The 14,325-nt window shown below is 38.6% G+C and overlaps 1 protein-coding gene across 1 annotated transcript in view; it reads right to left on the minus strand.

Moving 5' to 3' along the window:
- The window catches only part of FGF12 (fibroblast growth factor 12), a 526,043-nt gene that overhangs the window by 456,620 nt on the left and 55,098 nt on the right, over window positions 1-14,325 (minus strand). The window lies entirely within an intron of this gene.

Genomic DNA, 14,325 nt, shown 5'->3' on the forward strand with positions numbered 1-14,325 from the left:
CCATTCACCGCAACTAGAGAAAGCGCGTGTGCAGCAATGAAGACCCAACACAGCCAGTAAATAAATTATATAAAAAAAAACAAACTTAATGGGTTAAACATTCTCAGATTTGTTCAGAGAAAAAAAATGATGCATTTGAGAGATATGTTATATATTTATGTCTGCAAATAGATTATCTTTTGTTTATAAACTAGAAATAATCAAATTTTGACTTATATCTTTATTTTACTTACACATCCATAAGCTTATCAAATGGTTGCATCAAAGATATCAAACATCTGAGAATATTTCCTGACTTCTCAGCAATCACCACCCCCTTCTTAAACCATATTTTATATGGTTCTTTACTGTTTAAAACATTTTCTCATCCATCATTCCATTAATCTCTCACAAAAATCATACGAGGTGCCCATGGAAAGAACTATTATTTTTGCTTTACAGATGGGGAAACTGAGGCTCAGAGCAGTTAAGTGACTTTCCTAAGAGCACTGTGCACTAAGCAAAAGATTCCTGCCCTGACCCAGAGTCCAGATGCTCCTGGGAAAGCATCATACCATTCGAAGGTGCAAATACAGTCACAGTTCACATTCGAAAAGCCTAAGACATAATAAATGTGAAATTATAAAAACACACAAGTTTTAATTCTTTCCTATTCATGTTTGAAAGGCTACCTTGGAAGGATTCTGTCTCTGTTTGGCTGGAGAGAGAGTAAAGGGCTACTTATAATTTTCTGTTTGAAATTTGTACCATAGGCATGTATTACTTATTCAGAGAATAACGTTTATATATTTTCAGACAAGTACAGGATAAGCAAGTGGCAGCGTGTCCTGCCAGTAAGAACTGCCTCTTTCTGTTTGAGGAAAGATTTCACACGGTTCCAATTGTCCCCAAGGAGAAGAGCATTTCCAATCAAATGTTAATCTAAGGTCAGTGCAGCACCTTCCATGAAGCCCATTTTGATGGGCCATTTACTTGTAGCTTAAAGAAAATATGGAGGACACAACTGCTCTCTGTCATGATGCCAGCCCTGGCAGGCAACTGACGGGGGGCTTGAAGGAATGTCCTGACCAGTCCACCTGGAGGGCTACACTTTTTTCTTTCCTTGTAGTTCTTTTTACTGCTAAATGCTGTGATTCACAGAAAGACCAGCTATCAGTTACATTGTCTTACCAGCAGCAAATTGCCTTGCAATATAGTCACAATCATTATGTGTTTCTATTTTAAAGTATTGCACAAGAGTTTTCTGCACATAGTTGGCAATCATGATTTTTTAAAAAATTCAGAATAGAGTTAAAATTATTAGGGCAATTCTTTACGCTTCAAATCTTCTGAAAATGTTGGGAATTCTCAAAGATAGATAGACAGGTAGGTAGGTAGGTAGGTAGATAGATAGATAGATAGATAGATAGATAGATGATAGATAGATATAGATAGATAGATATAGATAGATGATAGATAGATATAGATAGAGAGATAACATCTAACTAGCTGGAATACATTTATTGACGCTGGAATGCTGGAGAATTATAAAATTACAAACATTACAACTGAATGTACTACGACAGATTTTCTAGCCCAATCGTCTTCATCAGTGAAGAAACTGCCACCGAAGATGATTTTGCCCCATGTGAGCTTGAAAGCAAAAATTACATGTACATTCAACTTGCCTGAAATCTGGCCTCAACCTACATTTTTCATCTTATCACCACCCATCAGCTCTGCTTCATGCAAACTATACCCACTATGCTTTGACCCACTCCCCAAACAACCATGTCATGCTTTTCCCTCCTAATTCTTTCTATATGATAAGAAAGTTCTTCCCTCTTACTTTGCATATTCATATCCTGCCCCCTCTTCAAGACTCTGCTCCTCTGAGTTCCTAATGCACTTTATTGGCGGTCATTTCCAATAGCATTTACTTTTATTCATCCATACTTCTGATTTTCACTGATTTAGATGAATGATAAGATTATGAATATTATTTTTTCATTGTTGCCAGACCATATTTTTAAAACAGAAAAGACTGTTATACAATCGAAGGTTTTTGGTGCCTCAATTCTGGTGAAATAACAGAAGATGAGGAAAAGGTTGAGTTCCTACACTGTAATAAACAGCATCACTTAGCTCTCACATAGTGGGTTGTGATTGCTCAGGAGTTTTCTTGTTCAGGGATCTCAGGGACACTTGAGTTACCTGAAGAGTAACTTGAGTAACTCAAGTAACCCTAAAACATGTACGTCTAAAAGAACCTAAGAACCTGCCAGGCCAAACTTCTAGTCTTACGCATAAAATATGGAGGTCTGAAGGGGTAAAGTGACTTAACCAGAACTAAACCCTGGATTTCCTGGCACTTTATGCCCATACTTTTCCCCACTGATCACACTGTCTCCCCTAACAACCTTTTTTAGTTGGTGATGTCTGCTGTCCAGATGGAAATACTGTATGTGTTTGGGTGCTTTGCTCCTGTTAAAACCATCTATGTACAGTTTTAGAAGCTTCCTCAAGAAACCATAACTTCATTACATAGCCTAGTCAGGACATACCTCAGAGATCATGGAGTCTTGTTTGAATGTTCTAAGATCTTCGGATCTGGCCTTCAGCAGAGCTGGGATGAAACAGAGCTCACTTCGCCCAGCCCTCTCTCTAACCACGGTAGACAAAACTCTTGTCCTATCTTTTCCATTTCTATTTGTACAGTTGTCTTGCTGGACTGCCTCATAATTTTATGTTTACTCCCATTTTATTTTATTGCAGTTTAATCATGATTCACCAGAAATAAATTTTTATTTAATCAGTGATTCAACAAATGTTTTTAGCATGTCACTCCCTCTTCTACCCCTAGGACAGTATAGTTACTTCTACTACTCTTAAAAATAATATGACAAATAATTACAGTTAATGGTAAATGCTTCCTGTATGGCAGGGGCTGTATGAGGCCCTTCACACACATGGCCTCGCTGAAAGTATTAAACAGCTCATCCAAAGTCTGGGACCACAAGCAGGGGTCAGGATTTGAACCCAAGTCTGCCACCTTCCAAAGCCCAAGCCTTCAAGAGGGCAGTGTTTGCTCTTAAAGGACTTGTGTCTAGTATCAGGGAGAGACTCTAGCACAATTATCAAAGCGATGTGGTGCAAGCTATCATTCGGGCAAGTTTGTGGGGTCTTTGAGCACAGAGGAAGGAACTGTAACTCTTCAGAGGGCATTTAGCCAAATCATTGAGGAAGGTAGGGCGTTTGGGCAGAATCTTAAAGGATGATACGAAGTTTGTAAAGCAGACAAGAGAAAGAGGGCTTTGTGGACAGAGGGAACCCATTGGGAAAGGGTGCTTCGTTTTTAAAAATAGCATGTTTGGGGGACTGAAGACACCTGGCATACTTGGCATAAATGAGGAAACGGTTCCTGCTGGAGCTGAAGAGGCAGACGGGGCCTTAGAGGCTGAGCCGTGGCGTTGGGACCTCACCTGCAGGGATGGGTCATCAGTGAAGGCTCTGAAGCAATGCTGTGGCCAAAGTTTAGACTGAGAAAGACCACTGTGGTGTGGACTATGGATTCAAGAAGGCGAGGGAGAGAGAGAAAGAAAGTTAGGACGACATCATAACTGCTCAACTGAGAGAAAATGAGAACTTCAACTAAGATAGTGGTGGCAGAAATAAAAAAACATATCAAAGAGATGTTTAGGAGACTGAATCAACTAAGCCTTATGTCCAATTAGATATGAAGGGCTAAAGGAAGAAAGGAATCTAAGGTTATGCTCAGGTTTCCCGCTTAGATAATAAGAAACCATGAAACTGAGCAGGTAGATCCAAAGGTGGAGAGGAAAGCTCCTGAGTCCTGTTTGAGAAATGCAGACTTTGGTGTATGTGAGGAGCATCTGCACAGAGATGTCAAGATGACAGCCCACACTAGAATGGAGCGTCAGATAGGTTTGGGAGAGAGATGTCAAACAGGGAATCATAAGGGCACAAGTGGTAATTAAAGCCAGTTGTTTTTTCAACAAGTATTTATTGAACACTCATTATTAGGCCAGAAACTATGTTAAAAGATAGGGATATGGCAGTTAACAAAACAGGTTAAAAAAAAAGAAGTCTAGCCCTCTTGGAGCCAACATTCTAATGGAAATTATATATTAGAGCACACAAATAAATCCACAATTACAGATTCTGTTAAGTGCCATAGAGGAAAAGTATAGAGTGCTATACAAAAAAAAAGAATAACAGGGGATATGTAATCTGTACTGGGGTGGGGAAGGGGGGTGGTCAGGGAAGGACTCTCTGACCTATGAGGCATTTAAGCTGAGAGCTACAGCCTGATAAAGGGTCAGGTAAGTGAAAAGCATTCCAAGTGGGAAACAGTATATATAAAGACCTGAGGCCAGAGTTAGTTGCATTCAAAATACTGAAAGAAGGCTGATATGGTTAGAATACAATACATGAGCCCAGGATAGAGAGATAGGAAGAGGTGAGTTCAAACAGACCTATTTATTCATCCAGGGGAAGTCTGTAGTTCGAGACACTATCAATCAATCAATCAATCAGTCAATCAAAGCATGGGAAACAGAAAATCATCATTTAACTGGAGGGGGCAGGGGATGAAAAGCCTACAAAAGAAACAGATTTTTATAAGTTCCAACACAGTGTGGTATCTAATAATGAGCCTCTCTTGCTCAATTAATATAAATAAAGGAGTAATTATTCATAGGTAATTTCTCCACTGGAAGTATTTTCTTCTAGGAGGTTCGAGGAGGGATCCCTGAGGTACTTTAGTGAGACTAAAGATCTCATGGAATGCATAAACAAGATTTGGTATATCCATACAATGGATTACATAAAAAGAAATACCAACATATACTGCAACACAGATGAACTTGAAGACATTATGAGTGAAATAAGTGAGGCACAAAAGGCCACATATTGTATGATTCCATCAATATGAAATGTCCATAATAGAAAAATCCTTAGAGACAAAAAGTAGATTAATGGTTGCTGAGAGAAATAGAGAGTGACTGCTTAATGGTTGTGGGGTTTTCTTCTATCACGATGAAAATGTTCTGGAATTTGATAGTGGTGATGGATGCACAACTCTATGAATATACTAAAACTCACTGAATTGTACACTTTAAAAGGGTGAACTTTATGGTATGTGAATTATATACCAATAAAGCTGTTACTAAAAAAAATCATACGGGACACCTTCCTGCCTTCTATTAGTCTCAAGAAATGACAGACAGACACAAAGATAGATAGATCTAGATAGCTTGCTTATATAGGATTTTACCAGAATAAATTTTTATAGTTGATATTATCTTTGATGAGCTGTGGCTGAATAAGTTATGTCTATATTTAATAATGACTTTGGAAGTTCAGTTCCATAAGATTAATTTTTTACCTGGACAGATGCTGGAAAAGCTTTCAGGAATTCATCACCTAAAGACAGTGAAAAAGATAGGGTCCATGTGTCTCATAAAACATTGCCACTTACTACCTTGTAAGGTACTATCAAGGAGTCTCACCCCTTGTGCTGAGTGATAAGGATGATAGATTAAAAACGAGGCAGAGCTGTAACACACCAAGGCTGCAATGAGGCTTTGGATCCCATCCCACGTAACATATTTATCAACGAACCGAAAGATGTGTTTCACACACAATGTATCCTTCCAGTACTAACCTACTAGTTTATTTCGGTCAAGAAAATGGAGGGGGATTTAAATTCATCCAACATTTTGAAAACAGTCAAGGTAAGATTTAAATTTTTAACATATTTCCAATTTACGAAATGCAGTGACTTACTAAGACATTGAGTCCCCCTAATGTCAAATGCTCAGGAAATATGGAGAAACAAGTAGTCTTATCAATTTTTCAGTTTGCCCTTGATGGCTAATATTAAAGAACGGTTACCTGGAATTCATATCAACATGGGGAACATGGCTTGATACTTTTATTATGGACATTCAGAGAAAAATAGATGCATGAACAGATATGGTGGAGATTGCATCAAATTAGTAAATTCCTTAGAAAACAAGATGCACATAAATGAATAAATAGATAAGTAAATAGATAAGCAAGTTAGCAAACTACACAGAGGAGCTGCTCAAGAAGCAGCAGCTTGAAAATATTTATGAATAAAAACACTACCTTATGGGTCTCAACGTGTTTTCACATCTATTAACAAATTTGACCTTCACATCTGCTTTGTGAAATAAGCAGGACAGAAAGAGCCCCTTTTCACAGAAAGGGAAAATAGGCTAAACAGGGAAGGCCTCTTTGTGCAGACTCACACTTTTGCACCAAGTGGCATATCCAGTTGTGTGCCAACTCACACCTTTCCACCTTGAGGCCAACATATTTCTGATACAACACAGTATTCACGATGTTTAGTACTGTTTTTACTATCACAGGATTAAAAGATATACACACATATCAGATAGAAAGTGAATAGTGGTTTATGGTATAATGAAAACAGTCTTTGGTATAAAAACTGACTAGTGGCCTAGAAAATAATGTATTTTGGAAAACATTTGATTTTGTTGATTTTGCCATTGCTTTTATTTATTTCATAAAGAAAATCGAGGCTCTAAGACACGTATATGTACATGAGATGAGTGTCTCCTCCCACTATATGGTCAAGTCTCAATTATCCATCCTTATTGGGACAAAGAATAGTCAGAATTTTTCTAATCTCTTGTAATTTCAAATTCTCACATCAATGAATGTCTCCCCTTTTGCCAGAAATAAACTATTTTGGAAACCTACCAAATTGCCACGTTTTGTTTGTTTTTCCTTCTTCCTCAACTAGATATTGCTTTGATTGAGGTCACTAACTGGTGATTCTGCTTTCTGCTCCAAAATTTAGGAGAAGTATAAAAAAAAATGAGAAATGGCATCAGAAGGGAGCCATAGGAAGGAAAAAATACTGTGGAAAAAATAATGTTTTCAGAAAGCAGAATAATTTATCTTTGAGATAAGGCTTTCAATTGAGTAACAATCCAACATGAACTAAATTTACAGTATAGGGTTAGAAGGCAGTTAGGAATTTCCTCAAATGTGGCATTGATTAATCTCCAAAATTATTCTCAAGTAGATCAATGAAATCACTCTTGGAATTATTTCAAGTTATTATCTTTGGGGGATAGAACAGGTGTTGAGCATGGAGAAAGGGGAATTGAAATCTTGAGTGTTCACTGCATCATACTGAAAATCAGCACCCGCAGGCTGTCCAAGCTAAAGGCTTTGAGTCACTCTCTCCAGTTACAGCAATCTCAGCTCTCAGATCAATACACCAATAAGTGGCCACCATCCGATTTAACTGATAGTCCCCAGACAGTGGAAAATTCATTACTGGGCCCCAGGAATTGATCTCATTTACCCCTCACTCATCAGCAGAGGAGTAATTCCAAAGCCCAAACCTCAGCCACTCTGCACAAAAGTAGCAACTATAATAAACAGCGTGGCTCAAATGAGAGTGTGTACTCGATGGGCAGGGAGGGACTGGCCCTTCCAACGTGCAGGGGATCTCATGATTGGTTACCTTCCCTGAAAGAATTCTGCTGCTTAATTAATAACAGTTTGAATTCTTAATCCGTAGATTACCTTGACAATCTAGTTTTCTTACTTTAATTCTGGGTTGTAATAAATATCCTGAGCTTTATATGTTATTAAAATTATATTAAAATCTCATTTTAATGTTTTCACTTATGAATTCTATTCACATAAGATGATAGTCTTTTATTAAAGTGAAGTTTAAAGTTATTCTGTAGTATATTCCTCTCTATATTTTTCTTACTAGTAGTTTTAGGGGGGAAATCATTGCTTTTGAAGGAAATGCTTTTTCTTGGATAACTTGGCAACCACATAAAGCTGTTTCTTCCCTCTCTTGCCTACCTATGGAGGAAAATATTTTGTACTCCTTTTATAGACTGCAAGGAAGAAGAGCTGGAGAGTCATGCAGAAAGCAACAAAGAGAGAAAAGCATCTTCTTTAAATAAAACCTGACCATGTCACATGACCCCCAAATTACACATACTCAAAACTCCTCTTTGCCTGAAAGTTCAAACTCTTTCATGGCTCGTAAAGGCCTTCCAGGACCTCACCCCTACCTCTTTTTTCATCCTCAGCCTCAACCAGCTACCTGCACAAATTCTTCATTCCAGAGACATCAACGGACTTATACTCACCTGAACAAATCATACTGGTCTGCATCTTCATGCCTTTACACCTGCTATTTCTGCTACTGGAACTGCCATCCTCTTCCTTATTCCCACTTCTGATGAACTCTTACCTGCTCTGAAAGAGAGCTCCCATCTGCAGTGCTTCTGTGAGCTGTCTAAACAACTTATCTCATCCTCTTTGTGCCAACCCTCTGTTATTTATTCTTTTATTGCATTTATTATACTTCCTTGTAGTAATTTAAGCACATTTTCTCATCAGTCTGTAAGTTTCTTCCAAAGAAGATCTATATATCCAACTTTGCATCCTTAGCAATTAGCACAGTCCCTGATACACAGAAACACTCCATAAAAGCTCCTTGATGAAGCTAAAGTGTTCACGACCTAAGGAATGAAATGTCATAGGCTAAAGAGTAACGATTTTTTAAAATCTAAAATCAAATAATATGTGACATTAATATACATCTAATGGAACAATCCTGGCTTTAAATATTCTCTCTTGTCATCAACCGTAGACTGGTTAGGTAATACCCTGATATTTACTGAGAAAATATGAACAACATAGATATAAATGTAAATATCAGCTTTCAATCGTCAACATTTAATCCTAAAATGATAAATCCAATATTAAGTTAAATTTATTTTATTCCTAATGTCTCAAGTTCCCAAGAAGATTGTGGCGACCTAAATACCAAAAATTAATTTTCAGCTGAAATGTGTACATCTCTGTCCTTTATGGTCATAGAAACAGACATCTACCAGGAGCTTAAGGTGTAAGCTCACAACACAAAAAACATCCAAATTTACTCAGGTCAATAAATTGGTAGAAACCTTAGTCCCGTGGCTGAGGAACATAGAATACTGGGCTTCTTAGACTAAGATACATTTGTTGCAGCCTTCAGGTGGGGTTTTCAGGTGAGGTGAACTGGGTACTGACCAGCCGTGTGAAGCTGGGTAGGTTACTTCTTGCTGAACTGCAGTTTCTCCTCTGTAAGATAAGTGGCCTCGATAACACCAACAAGCACCTTCCAGCTCTCACATCCTATCAGTCCCAGGACTGCTTCACATTATAAAAAACGATGAGGGAGGTTAAGTGATAGTTACTGGCAAATGGCAAATAACAGACCTGCTTCTCGATTTAACTCTCCCATCCTTTCCCTAGCCTTTGAAGACAAATAAAAGCCTCATCCCCCCAGAAAAAAATACCTAGAAACAAATGACAAACAAAAACACGACGATCCAAAACCTATGGGATGCAGCAAAATCAATTCTAAGAGGGAAGTTTATAGCAATACAGTCTTACCTCAAGAAACAAGAACAATCTCAAATAAACAACCTAACCGTACGCCTAAAGCAACTAGAGAAAGAACAAAAAAAACCCAAAGTTAGTAGAAGGAAAGAAATCACAAAGATCAGCATAGAAATAAATAGAGGGGCTTCCCTGGTGGCACAGTGGTTTAGAATCTGCCTGCCAAACCAGGGGACACGGGTTCAAGCCCTGGGCCAAGGGGATCCCACATGCCACGGAGCAACTAATCCCGTGCGCCACAACTATTGAGCCTGCATTCTAGGGCCCGTGAGCCACAACTATTGAGCCCATGTACTGCAACTACTGAAGCCCGCATGCCTAGAGCCCGTGCTCCGCAAAAAGAGAAGCCATTGCAATGAGAAGACCTCACACCGCAACCAAGAGTAGCCCCCGCCCTCCACAACTAGAGAAAGCCTGTGTGCAGCAACAAAGACCCAGTGCAGCCAAAAATTAAAAAATAAATAAATAAATATCTTAAAAACAAAGAGAAGAGATTGAAATGGATAAAACTAACTATACGACATGGCCCGAAGATAAATGTGCCATTAAAAGATATAAATAAGCAAGGGCCCATGGGAGCACATTGTTTGAACAATTCATTCTGTTTACGGGAAACAGAGAGCACCTCTGGCATTTGAAGAATATTTCCGTAGGTGGACCCAGGAAGGGAAGGCATGCCAATGTGAAAAGAATAGCATGAGTGACAGCTCCGATGGAAGACCATACAAGGCTCACCTAGGGAGGGAGTTCTTTCGGCCAGTATGGCAAGATGACGATGGAGTGGGCACCAGCTTTGTTCAGAGAAAGCCAGACCAGCTGTGAGGCCGCCAACTAAAATATCCTCCCTATGCTTTCATTCTGCAAGCTTTTCCCAAGAGGATGCTCCCTTGCTCTTGGCTTCAGAAGATCCTTAAAGAATGCTTCTTGGTGTGTGTTGTCCACCATCATAGCATTGGTATCACTCGACACCTTTGAGAAATGCACATTCTCAGGCCCTGGTCACTAACCTATCAAATCAAAAACTGGAAGTGAGGCCCAGCACTCTGTGTTTTAACAAGTCCTGTAGGTGATTCTGGTGCTTGCTCAAGTTTGAGAACCACTGCTTTAAAAGATTTCTTCTATCAGGATGTCTGCCTTTTACTGTAAGGCATCCATCCTAGCCCCAAATTACCTGACTCTCCCCCAAGTCTGCAGGCTAATTCTGTGTGTGTGCATAAGTCTGCTGACCGAAGGTAAAATGGACTATTTGGAAATGAACTAAGAATTTATGGTGGAGTGCAGAGTCATCATTCTTCAGAGCTATTCAAGGGGAGATTTACATATCTGATGCTGATTTAAGTAGACACCATCTTTGGCCCTGCTCTCCCTGGGATAAATTTCTTTTGTGAAACAGGAGTTCCTGTTAGCCCCTCTATAGCATCATATTTCAAATGGCTCACAAATGGGAATTGAGAAATACTCTTTACAGAACGCTCATGTCACATTAAAGCGTGACAATTCCAGAGAAGAAAACTGGGCCCACCCATTTTTTTTCTGTAATCTTCTGGTTTGGCTTAGAACTGTTTGCAATCCAATTTGACAACTAATCACCAAGCTCTATGTCATCACCATTGCTTAGGATGTGGTGATGGGTAGTAGTTGCAGTTCTCATTTTCAAGGAGTTAATCTATTTCTTTGGAATGCTCAAAAAATGCTCACCCTTTCCCCAGTCATCCCCAGGAGTTCTCCTGGTTCCTACCTTAGGAGTTCCTTTCCAGAATGCTCACCCTGGCTCACTTTCTCTGCCCATCAAAACCTGTCAAAGCTGGGCTCAAATGCCACTATTTTTCCCTCAACCAGATATAATCTCCTCCTAGACAAAGAAATATTACTCTCTTACAGAGCTCTGTGGCCTTCTGGGGAACACAGTGTAGTCTGTATTATTAAAAATATTCTAATTAGTTCCTGTATGCCCCATAAGAAAACCTTGATGCAAATGATTTCTAATTAAGAAAAAGACAATGGATCAAATTTTTATTAAACCATAATAAATAAAACTTTTTCCTTTCGATATCTATTCCTCATTCTGGACTTTTTAATGTGATAGTGCCACCCAAACTTTACAAATACTGCATGTTGCATGACAAACATATGAAGAACCTCAGGACTTTGCCATTTCCTACAGATAAAGTATAGAGTATGTTTCTTATGAATTTTAGACTTGGAGGTAGGCATGATGGAACCTAGTATTTTGTGGAAGGCTGAGAGGCAAGCAGGCTAGGAATAAGGTACAGGTTATCTGGCTGTGCTTCCTAGGTCCTCCCTAATTAGCATTAATGGATAATATGTTGTTGCAGTATCACACAGGAGAGGAAATTCTTTTTGAGATCATTGATTACTGCTAGAATATTTTTGGAGAAACAGAGTATATGTGTTGCCTTTTGTTGCCAAGAATGGCTAAAATTTGATCTGGACCTATATGATAAAATCAACACCAGCAACCCAATAGCATTTCAAATTTCCATATGCTTTTATATATGATATTTTCATTCAAGGCTCACAATAGCTCTGTCCCATGGTAGTGTCTTGCCATAGGTGGGCATTCAACACATTTATAAGAAAAAAACAAAACCCACAGCTAAGCAGCCATCTCTGAAAATCTAACCAAAAAGAGTCAACTGGATTGACTGATTGACCACATCTTTCACTTTTCAGTAGAATGTTACAGTTTTCCACCTCATTCCCTGGGGCAGTGCTAAAGAGTCCTTCCAACTCTGTACTTAAGCACAAAGAACACAGGTTAGGAATAATAATTCAGTACTAATATAATAAGCGATCTTTGCTGTATAGAATATGAAACATCTTACCAAAGTCCTATTTCAGTCATGTATATATAACATCCATGATACACATTCATCTCAAAAGTCTCTGTGTGGCAGAGATATCTGTGCCTGACCAATACCTACCCTCATTTCGTCCTTTTTAGCACTATCTTTATATTGTTGGAAGCAGTAATAAATCTAGCTACATATCCCAGCCACCCCCTTGTAGACAGTATTTAAAACTTAAACAACACAATTTTTAAAAAATTTGTTTATTGATTTACAATTGTTGTATTAGTTTCAGGTGTATAGCAAAGTGATTCGATTATATATATACATATATATATATGTTCTTTTTCAGATTCTTTTCCCTTATAGGTTATTACAAAATATTGAGTATAGTTCCCTGTGCTATATACTAGGCCCTTGCTGCTTATTCATTTTATATATAGTCATGTGTATATGTTCATCCCAAACTCTTAATTTAAGAGGGACTTAGAGAAAAAAGAAAGTATTCCATTATCAGGTCCTCCTTTTGCCCTTCTCTTTTTCTCCATTTTTTCTGCCTGAAACTCAGATGTGATGATTGGAACTGCAATAGACAGACATCTTTTGACCATAGGGTGACCTTGAGGATGGAAGCTACACAAGAGGAATGGTAGAGAGGAAGGACAGAGGAAAACTGAGTGACTGATGAAATCATAACCCCATCATACCAGCCTTAAGCTGCCTACCTCTGGACTTCTGTGTTAAGAGAAATTTAATTCTATTTAGTTTAAGTCACTATAACTTCAGCTCTTTGTTGCTAGTTGACCAATTTAATCATAAGTGATGAATCTCTCCACATGTGGACAGGCTAAAGAGCCAGAAATATTTGATTATGATTGAACTTTAGAATTAAAGACCAACTGATTAATAGATGGACCAGTGTTCCCTACTAATGTGGGCTAAAAGAAGCAGATGATTTTCCCTAAATGAGGTGCCAGAAATGGAACTTTATCAGGAGTCTGAGTCATGCCAGAAAGAAGATGATGGTGTCTGAAACCCTGCAAAATCATGCAATAAAGATGGGGGTGGAGAGGTGAATTAAAAGCAGGAGGAATTTAGAGTGAAAGACTAACGGAGCAAGAGGGAAAGGCAAGCTTCGAACTGGAAGGCCTAGCATCACTATCCCCCAGAGACATGGAACTAGAAAAGAAATTCATGCATCCAGGTGGCTCAGAAAAAAATGTTTCCTTCTCTTGCAATATCTGGCATAGGACTTTAAAAAATTGGTACATGTTCAATAAATGTATATTGATTAATTTAAAGCCACCCAGGAAATCAGTGATTAAAATCCACCTGAGAAGCCTCATTTTCAAAACACTGCACTGTTTCACCCCAACCCCTTCTCACTCTCTTTTAACTCTCACTGAAGAACATCTAAATTATAAGAGGAAAAGAGACACATAGAGGTAACGGCAGTAAAACATGTCATCAAAGCCTCCTAGCACAAAGGGAACGAGAGTTTAAAAATAACTTGTCACTACTGTTTAAAACTCTACATTTGATATTTACATATTTGTTTCTCTACTACAGTGGTTCTCAGCCAAGGTGATTTTGCCCCGCGGGGACATCTGGCAGTGTCTCGAGTTGCTTTCCATTGTTACAAGTGAGGTGGGGGGAGGCACTGCTGCTATCTAGTGGTTAGCGGCTGGGGATGCTGCTAGCCTATAATGTACAGGACAGCCCCAACCCCAACAAAAAGTCATCCTGCTCAGAAAACAGCAACAGTACCAGCCACTTCAAGGTTATGGCATAATATCCCCAGAGTTGATGGTCTTTTAGTTCATGTAATATTTTTTCAAAGTACTCAACAAGAAAACACCTAACAGTGTAAGATTATAAAAATGTGATATACAGTCTATAATTCTTGGTACTACTCAGTTTCCAATGTATTTCCTTGTTCACAGAAGACTGGAAATAAGTAAGAGCACAATGATTAAATATACATTCTTTGGCAGGCACAGTGAAAAAAAACTTTACAAAGAAATCTTATTGAATCCATAGAACA

Source organism: Hippopotamus amphibius, chromosome 6, assembly GCF_030028045.1.
Source record: "Hippopotamus amphibius kiboko isolate mHipAmp2 chromosome 6, mHipAmp2.hap2, whole genome shotgun sequence".
Taxonomy (NCBI): domain Eukaryota; kingdom Metazoa; phylum Chordata; class Mammalia; order Artiodactyla; family Hippopotamidae; genus Hippopotamus; species Hippopotamus amphibius.